The 9,057-nt window shown below is 40.5% G+C and overlaps 1 pseudogene; it reads left to right on the plus strand.

Moving 5' to 3' along the window:
• Positions 1-1,985: 1,985 nt before the first annotated feature.
• Positions 1,986-3,678, plus strand: LOC119537500 (annotated as a pseudogene).
• Positions 3,679-9,057: the final 5,379 nt, after the last annotated feature.

The following is a 9,057-nucleotide window of genomic DNA, read 5'->3' on the forward strand; positions in this document are numbered from 1 at the left end:
CTGATATTGTGGCATGTGCGCTTGTTGCTGGAAGCACTTCCTGTCACACCGGGTCTCCTGGCGCAGCTCTGGGCTGTGGCACTGGTGCCGGGCAGGAGCATTCCCAGCCCTGCTGGGAAGATGGCTGTAAGGGGCGTGGTTATTTTCCCCTTTGGACTCACCTCTGCCTTCCTCACTCCCAGATAGCGAAAGGCTATCTTCCATGCCAGATACCGAGGCGTTCGCACAGCCCGTTCCTGCTGCGCTTCACTGTGTGATTCTCGCTGCCGTATCTGCAGCCACTTTTGGGTTTTTTTAAAAAAGAACTAGTCAGCCTCCAAACACCAACCCACAGTTTCCCCACATTGCAGTGTGGCTGCCGGATATTCAGTAGGCTTATTCACTCGTTTCAGAACACAGACTCCCGGTTTCACCAATACACAGTCCCTGTGGATTTAGCAGAACTTGTCCAGCTGGTGCATTGCTGGAACTGGTGTTCTGGGTCACTCTCTGGCTTTTATCTAGTATTTTTCATGAAGGTGTTTTTTTGCCCTCTCTCCTAGCCATCATCTTAGGTTCTCTCTACCCATTTTTAAGGTTTTAAATCAAGATTCAGAGATTTAACTGAATTTCCTAGGATCACACAGCTATAAGATGAGACCCAGAACCTCAATCTTTAGCATTGAAGGTCATTCAAGTACATTGCATAAGGTTGTACAGGTGGTGCACTGCATAATATTTTGAGCGCCTTTCACACCATAGTCTATGTGAACAGAGCCCTCTGGAGTTGTGTAGTCTACACTATGTAGGTCAACAATGAAATGATCTTCCCTTCCATCTTACTATAGATATATCAGTATCACAAATTTGATTGAAATAATTTAATTCCTTCAAATGTTAATCATACAGTAAACACTCAGATGACTATGTGAAATGATGAATGGTCAGGCTGGAACAAAGACCTCAGTTAATTATGTCAGGAATTCGTAACACGGAGCTAGATAGTTTGGTTGAATTATGGAAATCATGTAGATGAGTCCGCAATGAAAAACTTGCTCCCTAATGCCCACAATTGTTTTTGGGATGATTCTGTTGTCTTGCAATTTCCCTTTCTCTACAAGTAACTCCCTTTTTCTCTAGATTTCAATTTCTATGTGATTAAAATAAGAGGTTTGCACTCAATTTTCCAGTAATGCAGTGATACTTAATCCCAGTTGTATATTAGAATCACTGGGGGAGCTTCTTCTTTTTTTTTTTTTTAACTTATGCCTAGATCCCAACCCTAAAGACCTGAACAGAAACTTCACCAAAGAAAGTACACAGATGGCAAGAAAGCACATGAAAAGATGCTCAACATCATTAGTTTATCAGGGAAAAGTAAATTAAAATCACAATGAGGTGTACTATTCAGCATAACTGTAAGAATGGCTAAAATTAAAGAGACTGACCATGCCAAGTGTTGGTGATGACATGGGGAAACTGAAATTTCACTTTCTGTTGATGGAAACGTATAATGGTACAAGTACTTTGAAAAACAGATAGGCAGTTTCCTAAAATGTTAAATGTGTAACTACCATTCAATCATTCCACTCTTAGGCATTTATTTAATAGAAAAGAAAGCATACATCCATACAAAGATTTGCACATGAATGTTCATAGCAGCTTTATTTGAATTAATCCAAAACTGGAATCAACCCAAATTTCCAGCAACAGGTGAATAGATTAACAAATTGAGGTACAGCCATACAGTGGAAAACTACTCAGCTATAAAGAGGAATTGACTCACATCACCACTACATGGTAAATCACAAAGTAATTACACTTTGCTCAAAAACAAAGAGAATGATTCCCTTGATACAAAATTCTAGAAAATGTAAGCTAATCTATATTGATGAAAGCAGATCAATGTTTGGGATAGGAATGGAGGAGGGAGGGAAGAATTACAAAGGGCACGAGGAAACTTTGTAGGTAATGTATACGTCTGTTATCTTGATTTTAGTGATGGATCAGGTATGAATGCTTATGTCAAAATCTATCAAGAGGCCTGGAGGACACCAACATGAACAAGTTGATATCGCAGAAGGATAAAGTTCGTCAGTTTATGATCTTCACACAATCTAGTGAAAAACCAGCAGTAAGTTGTCTGTCTCAAAATGACTGGAAGTTAGATGTTACAACAGACAATTTTTTCCAAAATCCTGACCTTTATATATGAGAGAGTGTGAAAGGATCATTGGAAAGAAAGAAGTTAGAACAACTATACGATAGATACAAAGATCCTCAAGATGAAAACAAAATTGGAATAGATGGTATACAGCAGTTCTGTGATGACCTGGCACTCGATTCAGACAGCATTAGTGTGTTGATCATTGTATGGAAGTTCAGAGCAGCAACACAGCGTGAGTTCTCCAAACAGGAGTTCATGGACGGCATGACAGAATTAGGATGTGACAGCATAGAAAAGCCAAAGGCCCAGATACCCAAAATGGAACAAGAATTGAAAGAACCAGGATGATTTAAGGATTTTTACCAGTATGCTTTTAATTTTGCAAAGAATCCAGGACAAAAAGGATTAGATCTAGAAATGGCCATTGCCTACTGGAATTTAGTGCTTAATGGAAGATTTAAATTCTCAGACTTACGGAATAAATTTTTGTTGGAACATCATAAACGATCAATACCAAAAGATACCTGGAATCTTCTTTCAGACTTCAGTACAGTGATTGCAGATGACATGTCTAATTATGATGAAGAAGGAGCATGGCCTGTTCTTATTGATGACTTTATGGAATTTGCACACCCTCAAATTGCTGGGACAAAAAGTACAACAGTGTAGCACTAAAGGAAACTTCTAGAAAGTACATAATCTGTACAATAAATACAACGGAAAATTTCACAGTCAATTTCTGCTGACTGGACTGAACTGAAGATCAATCCTCACAATTCAGGCTGAGGTTTGAGACAAAACTTTAAGGATACATCTTGGACCATGTCGTATTTCATTCTTCTAATGGTGGTTTGGGCTTGTTTTCTAGTCTGGGCTACTCTAAACGTTTAGAATTCCAACACTGTGGAGTTCATCTTATATATGTGGACCATCCTAGTTTATTCTTCCATAAGTCTTAGAAGCTTTATGGTGATTATTTTGAGGTTTCCATTCTCGCATAAAGCACAATGCTGTCTTCATCAGAAAACAGTTTGGCATAAGAATTAAACATATGAACATCACAGACAATTTATAAAAACTTCTTAAATATATGTTGCTAGTTGCAAAGACTATGCTGATAGCACTTCCAATGAGAGTGATATATTTAAGTGTACCAGATCTGAAATGGTGTTTTGGTTTTGGAGGATTTTTTTTTCTTGGCAAATCACATGTATTGTTGACGTGTGTAGAGTATCTGATGAAAATAACTGATGTGAAAAATTTTTAGGATAATTTGGTGCCTACCTGAAAAGTTTGTTGTGCTTCAGAGCCTCGAATTCAAAAAGGTTCTACAGAACTAATCTGCTCTTACCCTACCCATGTTTATATATATAGATGTTCTACAGGGAGCTTTTATTTAGAAAATGCCCGCATGATGGTAGACTCCATTCTTTTCTACATTATGCATTACATAATTGGATTTCATTATGATTTTGGAATGCTTATATGCCTGTCAAATAAGTTAAGCTACTTAATTTGTTCTGAATGTTTTAGTTTGCTACACAATACAATATTCTAAATCAGGCATGAGGGTTTATTTTTTGTTTTGAGTTTTTTTGGTCATCGCCCTATAAAAACAAATGAAATTCCCTTAATTTATAAGAAGATAATAGGAATTAAATTTTAGAAATGATAAAAAAATCTATAAAATTGTTTGTTAAATAGGTGCAGTTTATTGCATATCAATTATGCTTCAATACAGCTGTAAAAAATACTCATGCCTGGGTATCAGCCCCAAAGAGTCTGACTTAATTAGTCTAAGGAGGGGCCCTGGAATCCCCTGTTTTGTAGGAGAGCCCCCCTGCTCTGTGGACTAGAGCGGAAGAGGATGGCCCCATTATAACTGTTGCTCACACAAAAAGATGCCAAGAGCTCAAGTCCCTCACCTCAGCACCCAGGGTCAGACCCTGACTGCCTGGGAGCCAGAGCTCCTTTGGTCTTTATCAGAAGAGGGCAAAACCCATCCTCACCATCTCTCCATCCACTACAGCGGGCCTCACGCCTTCTTGTGATTTTGTTTTCCTTTAAAGGCTGTGTTGGCCACCCTGTCAATGACATTTAAACTAGATAAAGATGATAGTTAAGGGTTTATCTGTGTAGAAACACAGTGATTTGCCCCAGCCACATGCCTCCTAATAACACTTGCAGTAAAACCTTGGGCATAATAAGCTGACACATGATGCTTAGATTTTAGAGCTAAGACAGCAACTGTGGATCCAGAATCCTGGGAAGTGGGATGCTGGGAAGAAATGCTCTCCATCCCGATGCTCCCGGTGATGGCAGCAAAATTTTACTCATAGCCTTGACCAGGGAACATGGTAGCCAGGAATTTCAGTTATGCGGTTGCTCCTTTTTCTAAGGCTCTTTCTATTCAGCCCAGAGACAAGGGAAGAAGGGTCTAGTTGTGAGTCCCATTCTGCTTCTTGTTAGTTTGGACAAGTCATTCGACCTCTCTCTGCCTTCATTTCCTCATCTGTAGGATGAAGATAACAAGGGCTTCCTCGTTTACATCAGGGTTATTGTGGGGATCAAATGAGAAAATGGATGTGATCAGGCCTTATAAACACAAAGGCATTATTATCTACCATGATTACTCCAGTGTTTCAAGAAAGGGAGAAGCAAAGGCATAGACTCAATTGCCAGGAAACTGGGCGAGTGGGTGGAGGATTGACATTATCACACAGTTTCCAGAAACTGAACTTCCTGTTCACATGACTTGGGTGATGGCATGATCATCACCATCATAATAAAGCTAAAATTTATTGAGTACTTATATTCTAGACACTGTGTTAAAGTGTCCATCTGCTTTATCCTGATTTCACAAAGGAGGACACAGAGGCTAGGAAGGTTAAATAACTGGCCCTAAGTCACAGAGCCAGAAAGGGGCTCTGGGTCTTGACGCACCTCAGTCCAGCTCCAGAGCCCACATTATAACCTGTCAAGCTTTCCATCACAAGGGAATGTCTCTCAGCTCAGTATTGTCATGAATGACTTAGGTGCTCTTTGCAGTCATTTTTTAATCAGTCCCAAAGCAGGCAGGTTTCTGCTAAGGATGAAAAGACATAGATCTTTGTTCTAGATTTTTCTGTGCTGCCTGGAACTGACAGAGGGTGTTTATGATCAGGTTTTCAACACGAATATTTTTTTTCTTAACTTCTGAAAATGAGCTTAGTGAAATAAGATTAGGGTTACCAGATAGCTTGCAAAACATAGGATAATCTGCCTTCTAGCATTTCTGGTTAAATTTGGAACAGGAAATACTCATTAATTTAACAGTTCATGTCCACAAAGCACTATATTAGGCACAGAGGGTAGACCAAAAATAGTCATGATCAAATGAGAAAATGGATGTGATCATGCCTTTACAGGGCACATACCATATGCCTTATACACCCTGGTGGTGGTAGCGGGGTGGGGGGAGAGTGGAGAAGGCTGATAAACACCTAATACGGCAGACAGAGAGATAACATCCTAATAGATACATATCTCACAAGAGTACTTAAGAAATACGCTGTCACCATTTTTTTGTTGATATAGAAAGTTCCAGTTTATCTCTTTGAAATAAATGAGTTTATAGAAAGGCTATTTAGGAATACAATCCTTTCTCATATGGCATATTTTATGTATATGTATTTTTACTGTCAAAAATCTTCTAATGGGCAGTTTCAGAGGAATGTAAGTTCCCTTTTGAGAAGGGAAAATACAAAATTATTACAAAAAACTTTTCTTTATGAAGGGATTCAGATTCGTGAATGGACTCAGCCACTCAGGCTAGAGGTGAGGTTGTAGAATTGGGTCTTACCTGTTGTATCCCCTGGTGTGAAACTCCCACCATTGTCAGGACCTGAATTCCTGGCTTCCCTGAGTAATTCCAGTCCCCATGTGGTGGCTTGGAGCTATGTACCCCAGAAAAACATGTTCTTATTCCTGTGGATGAGAGCCCATTGAGAATTGGACATTTTGATGAGATTACTTCAGTTGAGATGTGGTCCAACTGAGTCAGGATGGGTCTTAATCCTCTTACCCAAGGCCTGATAGGGAAGGCCCCAGAGAAAGAGATGCCACAGGAAGAAGCCAGAAGTCAACAGAACCCACAGAAGCCAAGAGAAGCCGCCAGGCACATTGCCATGTGGCAGAAAAACCAAGGACTAAGGATCACCAACAGCCAGCGCCAGAACACTATAGTCTTCTGGAATAAAACATCTCCTTAATGAAGCCTTGATTTTGGACTTCTCAAAGCCTCAAAACTGTGAGCCAACAAATTTCCATTATTTAAGCCATGGCATTTGGTTTAGCAGCCAGGAAACTAAAACACCCCATTTGAACTCTTTGATTACAAAGTACTGTGAAGAGTCATCTACAGGTAAATGAAGATTGAATAAATGTTGATCATAAGCATTGTGGGGACCCTGAAAATGCTGGAGCTGGGTTCCAATTAAGAGGGAATGTGCGCAGGATTCTCATATCCCTGCCAGTTTGACAACAAAGTGTCACACTGTACCTCTCAGATATTACAATATAGGGTAAATATTGATTTTTTCAATAACTTTAGGGCATCTAGAGTTTGTTCTGGTTAGGGTTTTTCTTCCTTTTAAAAAATTAAATAAGTGAACATTCTTTTTTTTAGATAAAAAGCACAAAGGCCTTCAACTTGGATTTCCAGGGTCAATGGGGAGTAGGTTAAGACAAGAATTGGGGAGTTTCCTCTCCTTCAGATAGCAACCTACAGCACAGAGAGATCTTCTGATGGCTGGTTATAAAATCCATTGACATCAACAAGATTCCATATTTTATAAACAATAACTTGGGCTCAGATCCTTCATAACAAAGAGGTGAGTCACCTAGTGCCTACTTGAGGGACAAAGCAAGCCATATTGGTCCAGAGATCAGCCAAGAAGGCCACAGCCCAGCCAATGCTGGACGAGGTCAAGGCGGAGATGAAGAAGTTAATGAAAATCAGCAATTTGGATTATATAATAAGCAAGAAGAGACATTCATAGGTGGCCTCCAGATTGACTATTTGGAGATTACCAGGGGCACCATATCCTGCCACTGCTTCATTTCTGCTGATGATTGAGTACCCTGGCAGGTGCTGGCAGTCCCCACTGATGGCCACCACGTCCCATAAGACTGTTGCCTTCAAGGTGTTGAGTAGAGAGACTGACACACTGGAACAGGATTTGCCTCCACTTCTACCTTAAGATGGAGAAGTCACCGCTGGACCTCCTAGGGCAAAAGGGCTCCACCCCCAACAGTGATTGCTTCCCCCCTTGGCCTTCACTGCCCTGAATTTCACGATTTCTGTTTCTTCCAAAATCTTTCTGGGTCTAATCCTGGCAGCAGGAGTCCACCACTAACTTCTGGGGTCTAGTTCCTGGGTTCACCCTCTGTTTGCTGGAGTTCATGCCCAGACCCAGAAGTCCACCCCCCACCCACAGCAGTTCATCCTTGTCCCAGGGGTCCAGCAACTTCTGGGGTTACCCCAGTCTCTTGGAGCACTGTCTCTCTCAAGAGTACACCCCAACTCCCAGTTCCCCAATTCTGAGGCCCACACTCCCGCTGAAGCCTCTGGAAACATTCCTCCCCTCCTTCAAATGAAAAATTCTGTTCTTTGCCCAAAGGTGGGTTTTTTTTTTGTTGTTGTTGTTTGTTTGTTTTTATTTTTATTTTTCTAATTTCCCATATTTCCCCCACAGAGAGCAGCTTTGGTGTTTTTGTATAGGGCTACACTTACTCTCCAGAGCTGATTAAACAGTTTCTGCTGCCTTGACCCCACAAAAATATTAATACATTGTAACAACAAGAAAAATCAAAATTGCCAGATAAAAGAGCTGTGTACTAATTTTAGGTAATTTACAATCACATTCACACAGAGAAACACTGATACAAAAAAAGCGATAAAATTTTCAAAGGAGGAGGAGGAAGAAAAGGAGGACTCTGACTTGTGATTAAAGAGAAACTATAAAACAAAATTGAGCAAATCTTTTGTTTCTTTGTGTAAATTGCTCCTGTTCCCAGTACCTTGTGAGTTATGGAGCAACCTGGCAGGTTAATTAGGCTCAGAATAAAGGGCTTAATTCAGATGGCTGTTTGCTCTACTCTGATGGGTTACAGCCTCTCTATGTTTCTTAAGATAAGTCAAGAGCCTTCTCAGATGTAACAGAGAACCTATGTCTATCATATAAAATAAGAATTCTAACTCCTATGCTTGTGTTAATCTCATGGTTTGTGAAACATTTTTCAGATAATTTTAAGAAGTCATAAAATCATGGCTATGTGTAGGAAACAGTGATAACTCAATAAGTTGAAGCAGCTGTTAACTGCTTGGCTGTGATGAACTCAAAGTGAACTCTTCAGGGTCTTAAAAACTGCTTTCACCTGCCTATTCAAACCCCAGCCTATTAAAAACTTAGTGTTGCTTGTATAGCTTCAGAAAGTGGCTTGCACTGTTAATTTTCCCTGCTGTGGTTGTTTGAAACAAACATGAATTAAAAGAATCTCTGGCATTTTTCTGAACCCACACATTAAGGGGTGCACTTTTTGGTTTGGTTGTGTTTTTCCTTTTTTTTTTTTTTTTTTTGGTTGCTGTAGGAGCTGGGGCCTCAATGATGAACAAGACCCAGACGTTGCTCTCAAAGAGTCCAAGAGTCCACCGGCTGGTGATCAACTGCCAGGTAACACCCCCACCCTTCCTGGCTAAGGGTCAGCGTGAGTGGAGACGGGTGAGTGGAATGTGCACATAGCAGACTTTAGAATAGGAGCCAGAAGGCTGAGGGCACTGCCACTCAAAATACAAGCTGATATGCAGAAAACAGATTGGCAGGATCCGGAACACAAGGAGTGGGCCAGCAATAGAACGACTCACCCCTTTG

The sequence above is a fragment of the Choloepus didactylus genome, chromosome 6, assembly GCF_015220235.1.
Source record: "Choloepus didactylus isolate mChoDid1 chromosome 6, mChoDid1.pri, whole genome shotgun sequence".
In the NCBI taxonomy this organism is placed as follows: Eukaryota; Metazoa; Chordata; class Mammalia; order Pilosa; family Megalonychidae; genus Choloepus; species Choloepus didactylus.